At 36.2% G+C, this 6,402-nt stretch overlaps 1 non-coding gene across 1 annotated transcript; it reads left to right on the top strand.

The window, feature by feature from the left end:
- Nucleotides 1–4,592: 4,592 nt before the first annotated feature.
- On the top strand, nt 4,593–4,694 carry LOC122127455. The gene has a single exon (XR_006151157.1). It is a non-coding gene; the product is annotated as a U6 spliceosomal RNA (small nuclear RNA).
- Nucleotides 4,695–6,402: the final 1,708 nt, after the last annotated feature.

The raw sequence follows: 6,402 nt of genomic DNA, 5'->3' as shown, positions 1-6,402 counted from the left end.
ACCTTCAAAACAGCTCACACCAATACTGCTCCAACTCTTCAATGAAATTGAAAGAGAAAGTTCACTACCGAACTCATGCTATGAAGCCATCATAACCTTCATCCCAAAACCAGGCAGGGAATCATCAAAGAAAGAGAACTATAGACCCATTCCTTTGATGAACATTGATGCAAAGCTTTTCAACAAAATCTTGGCCAATCGAATTCAACAATTACTCCAAAAAATCATATACCACTATCATACAGGATTCATTTCTGGGATGCAAACCTGGTTCAATATACACAAATCAATTAATATAATTTATCACATCAACAAGAGCAAGGATTAAAATCACATGGTTATCTCAACAGATGCAGAAAAAGCATTGGACCAGATCCAACACCCCTTTATGATGAAGGTTCTGGAAAAATTGGATCCATGGAACATTCCTCAATACAATAAAAGCTGCATATGGAAAACCTACATCCAGCATTATATAATTAATAGTGAAATACTAAAGCCATTTCCTCTTAACTCAGGAATGAGACAAGGATGTCCACTCTTTCAACTTCTCTTCAATTTAGTATTAGAATGCCTAGCTACAGAAATAAGACAATATTCCATAAAAGGGATACAAATAGAGAAAGAAGAAGTAAAATTCTCCCTCTTTGCAAATGACATGATCTTGTACTTAAAGAATCCCACGGACTCCACTCCCAAATTACACAAGCTGATTCAAAACTTTGGCAAAATAGCAGGGTATAAAATTAACCCCCAAATTAATGGCTTTTCTGTATGCCAACAATGAGAAAAGCGTGGCTCAAATCAAGAAAGCTTTTCCATTTGTAATAGCCCCACAAAAATAAAATACCTAGGAATTAACTTAACCAAAGCAGTGAAAGACTTCTATGATGAAAACTTTAAAAATCTGAAAAAGGAAATCAAAACAGAACTTAGAAATTGGCAAAACCTCCCATGCTCCTCGATAGGAAGGATAAACATTGTGAAAATGGCAATATTTCCCAAGGCTATCTACAAGTTCAATGCCATACTTATCAATATTCCAAACGCATTCCTCAAGGAAATAGAAGAAGCATTCCAAAAATTCATATGGAAAAACAAAAGACCCCCAATTGCAAAAAGCGATACTTATCAGAAAGAACAGTGTTGGAGGAATATCAATACCAAACTTCAAACTCTACTACAAAGCCATATAAATTAAAACTGTTTTGTACTGGTACAAGAACAATGGAACAATAGAATAGAATTAAAAACCCAGAAATTAACCTACAGACCCATAATCATCTAATATTCAATAAAGGATCTAAAAAGATAAAATCAAAGAAAGACAGACTGCTCAGTAAATGGTATTGGCAAAATTGGTTAATCACTTGTAGAAAATTAAGGCTAGATCCTTATATATCACCCTATACCAGAATCAACTCCAAATGGATCAAAGACCTCAGAGTCAAAGCAGACATTCTGAAAACATTACATGATGGAATAGGAGAAACCCTAGGTCTCTTTGACAAAGGCTGAAATTTTCTAAAAAGAAACCCAGAAGCACAACGAAGGAAAGAAAGGTTGGACAAATGGGATTGCATGCAATTGCAGAGCTTCTGCATGGCAAAGGACATAGCTAGCAGGATCAATAGAAAGCCCACGGAATCTGAGATGATCTTCACTAGCCATACAACCGACAAAGGTTTCATATCTAAAATAGACCTGGAAAACAAAAAATTAAATCCTCCAACAACAAATACTCAACGAAAATACTGTCCAATAAATAAGTGGGCTAAAGACATAAAGAGAAACTTCTCTGAAGAGGAAAGAAGGGTGACCAATAAACACATGCTCAACCTCCCTAGCCATAAAAGAAATGCAAATCAATCAACATTGAGATATCACCTCACGTAAGTTAGAATGGCTATAATCAAGAACTCTAAAACCAACAGATGCTGGAGGGGATGTGGACAAAAGGGAACCTTAATGCATGTTTAGTGTGTGTGTAATCTTGTTCAACCACTTTGGAATGTAGTATGGAGATTCCTCCAAAGACTCCACATAGAGCTTCCCTATGACCCAGCAATCCCACTTTTGGGCATTTACCCAAATGATCACAAACAAGATCATACTAAAACTACCAGCACAAATATATTTATTGCAGCATTACCATAGCTAAGATATGGAACCAACCCAGATGCCCCTCAGTAGATGAATGGATGAAGAAAATGTTGTATATATACACAATGGAATTCTATATCTCTATCTGAAAGAATGATATTGCCCCAGGAAATGGAAACTTTGAAAAATTATATTAAGTGAAGAAAACCAGGTCCAAAGAATCATAGGTCCCATGGTTTCACTTTTTAGCAATTGCTAGTGTATGTCTGAGACACGCAGAAATTGTTAGATAAGTTGATGTTAGGTGAAATGAACCGCAAGATAAGAATTCAAATTTATTTTTCTTTCCTGTAATTATTTCTAACATATTTATAAGATGATTTCTTTGTTACTTTGTATGTCCCTCCCGCATGGTATAACCCCTGTTTTCACTGTATTTGATGTTGGTATAATTTGTGGAGGGGAAGGGAAAAACATTTTTAAATAGGGATACAGGTGGACCCATTGCAACAATGGGATATACAAAACATTATGTCGAAAAAACGAATTTTACAACTTTGGGTGGGGGGAAGTGGGATGGGGAAACGGGATGTAAGGGGGGTGAGATTGGAAGGGATGGTAAGGGGAAACAAAGGAGTATGCAACAATGCTTGATAAGAAATGTACTCATTACCTTGCCCATGTAATTGTAACCCCTCTGACTGGTATTTTCACACTTAAAAAAAAAAACAGGATAAACCATAAAATATAAAGTGATTTTGATAAAAAAATAAAAAATTATTCAGAATAAATTATCAATAAAAAAACAATCTTTACAGAAGCAAACTCTCAGAGATATTACATGACTTTGTAAAGGATAAAGTGGCTGAATTTAATATAAGTTTAGAAGTATGACCATTCAAAAACATAAAAAGATATTCTTTATTTCATTATATAACCCAAAGCAGAAAGTAAACGTTGTTTAGATGATTTTTTTAAAACACAGTCTTTCAGGTGCTGGGAGGGTGGTTCAGTGTAGAGTGCTTGCCTTGCATGCATGAGGTCCTGGGTTTGATTCCTCAGCACCACATAAGCAGAAAAAGATGGAAGAGTTGCTGTGACTCAAGTAGTAGCACTAGCCTTGAGCTGAAGAGCTGAAAGACAGCACCCAGGACCCAGAGTTCAAGCCCCACAACCAACAAAAACAAAACAAAACAAAACACAATCTCTCACTTTTGTGTGCTCAACGTTGTTACACTAGTGCTTCAGTCTAGGGCTAAAAATTTAGGTGTGGACATTTATCAACACTCCTGATTCACATTCTAATTGATAAAATGTTTAATCAATGTTTTGTTTTTACTAATTTTGCTTTTTGTAAATTCACATTTACCTATAAAAAACAGAGTGGCCATCCAATAACATTCTCAAAGTACTTCCTAATGATGACTTACAAAAAGTTGTATTATATTACAACAAGGAAAACAATGCTACAAATAAGGAAAACCAATACATAAATATTAATGATTAATAAAATAAAAAAACAAAACAATTACCACTGTTCCCAATATTTGAAATGTACTACATATTCGATTTATTATTTTCTCATATTGCTGTACATTTAAAACTGCCTAAGTCTATGATGTTAAACCAGAATTTTATAGGCTATCAATAGCCTTTAAAGTTACTCACTAAGATTATTATTTATGGTTCATCTCATCATTTCTATATGGCTTATACCATCATTTGTTCCTCGCTAACATATAAAGTAAGGAAGCCCTTAAATTTTAACAGAAACTGTGAAGGTAATGTCTTAAATCTTCACTCTGCTTCTTTACACAAACACTTTGCAGTTTCATTAGTACAGTTTCTATAAACTCTGAAATGTACATACTTAGTAGTGTATGACTGCTACCATGAATCTTATATGCTTTGTGGAAAAGTTTTACATCCTGCTAAATAGTGTAAATTTTGGCATATATGAGCAAATTCCCAAAATTAAACATATTTAAAACATTAAAACTTTTAACAAACCTTAACACTTTCTATAGTGTTCATTATCACAGGTTCCTTGTACAGAATAATTGAATTCCTCCTCCAACACATGCGTTGAACAACAAATGTCTGGAATTATTTTGTTTTTGACATGTCAATCTTGACTTTATTCTTAAATGTGTTATGTAAAAAATACATGGTTCTAAAATTTCACCACAATTCTTTTGAATTTAATTTTTGTGGAATTGTCTACTTTAAGAAAATCAATTACGGGGCTGGGAAGTTGGCTCAGTGGTAGAGCACTTGCCTTGCATGCCTGAGGCCCTGGGTTCGATTCCTCAGCACCACATAAGCAAAAAGAAAAAACCCGGAAGTGGCGCTGTGGCTCAAGTGGTAGAGCGCTAGCCTTGAGCTGAAGAGCTGTGGGACAGCGCCAGGCCCAGAGTTCAGGCCCCACGACCGGACCCAAAAAAAAAAAAAAAAGAAAATCAATTACACTTTATATATAAAAATGTTCTGTGCTCAATTCAGTAGTACATACACTAACATTGGAACAATAAAGAGAACAATAGCCCCTGACTGAGGATGACACGCAGGTTCGTGAAGCATTCCCGATTTTTAAAAGAACAGATGCTGGATGGGCTTTGGACAGAAGGGGATCTTAATGCATTTTTGTTGGGAGTATAAACTTGTTCGAAGACTTTGGAAAGTAGTATGGAGGTTCCTCAAAAAACTACATAGAGTGCCTCTAAGACCCAGCAATCCCATTTTGGGCATTCATCCAAATGATCACAAACAAGACCATACTAAAACTACCAGCAAAACTATGTTCATTGCAGCATTATTTACCATAGATAAGATACATAACCAAACCCGATGCCCCACAGTAAATGAATGGATCAAGAAAGTGTATGTATTTGTGTGTGTGTGTGTGTGTGTGTGTGTGTGTGTGTGTGTGTGTGTGTGTGTGTACTGCAATTCTATGCCTCCATCAGAAAGAATGGCATCACCCAGTTTGCTAGGAAATGGAAAGACTTGGCAAAAATTATATTAAGTGAATTAAGCCAGGCCCAAAGAAGTGAAGTAAGCCAGGCCCAAAAAGAAACATATATCCCATGGTTTCCTTATTTGCAATAACTACTATGTGTCTGAGACAAGCAGAAAACATCATATAACTTGATGTTAGGTAACATGAACCCCAAGGTAAGGATTCAAATGGTTTTTCTTTCTTGTGATTGTTTCTAACATATTTATAAGATGATTTCTTTGTTGCTTTGTATGTTTTTCCTGCAAGCTAAAGCCCCTCTTTTCAATGTATTTGATGTTGGTATAATTTGTGGAGGGGAAGAGAAACACAAATTGTTTAAATAGGGATGCAGGTGGACCCATTAAAATGAGATGAACAAGTCGTTATGTCAAAAAATGATTTTGGCCGGGGGGTGGAGGGATGTAGATGGTGAGGGGGCTGGGGTGGGGGAGGTTTGGTGGGGGTGGGGAGTGGGAGATGGGCAGGGATCGGAAGGGGAAAGAAAGGAGAAGGCAACAATGCTTGATAAAAAATGGAATTCTATGCTTCCATCAGAAAGAATGACATTGTCCCATTTGTTAGGAAATGGAAAGACTTGGAAAAAATTATATTAAGTGAAGTAAGCCAGGCCCAAAGACACATAAGTCCCATGGTTTCCCTTATTTGCAATAACTAGTATATGTCTGAGTCAAGCAGGAAAGGTCAGATAAGTTGATGTTAGGGGAATGAACCCCAAGACAAGTATTCAAATGTATTTTGTTTTTTTTTCTTTCAGGCAATTTTTCTCTAACATATTTATAAGACGATTTCTATGTTGCTTTTTATGTCCCTCCCACAAGGTATAACCCATGCTTTCACTGCATTTGATGTTGGTATAATTTGTGGAGGGGAAGGAAAAAAAAAAAACAATTCGTTTAACCAGGGATACAGGTGGACCCATTGCAACAATGAGATGTACATGTCCTTATGTCAAAAAATGAACTTTACAACTTTGGGGGGAGGAGGACCGGGTGGGGGAAGTGGGGGAGTATGGGAAGGGGTGGGAAGGGGAAGCAAAGAGGAGGCAACAATGCTTGATAAGAAATGTACTCGTTATCTTGCCCATGTAATTGTAACTCCTCTGTCAGTATTCTCACAATAAAAAAAAAAAAAAAAGAAATGCACTCAATAACTCGCTCATGTAATTGTAACCCCTCGGTATGGTATTTTCACAATAAAAAAAGAAACATAGGTCCTATGGTATCCCTTATTTGCAATAACGAATGTATGTCTGGGATAAGCAAAGAAGGCATGGTAAGGCG

Source organism: Dipodomys spectabilis, unplaced genomic scaffold (genome assembly GCF_019054845.1).
Source record: "Dipodomys spectabilis isolate Male_0828 unplaced genomic scaffold, ASM1905484v1 ptg000301l, whole genome shotgun sequence".
Taxonomy (NCBI): Eukaryota; Metazoa; Chordata; class Mammalia; order Rodentia; family Heteromyidae; genus Dipodomys; species Dipodomys spectabilis.
This window is presented reverse-complemented; position numbering and strand designations above follow the sequence as displayed.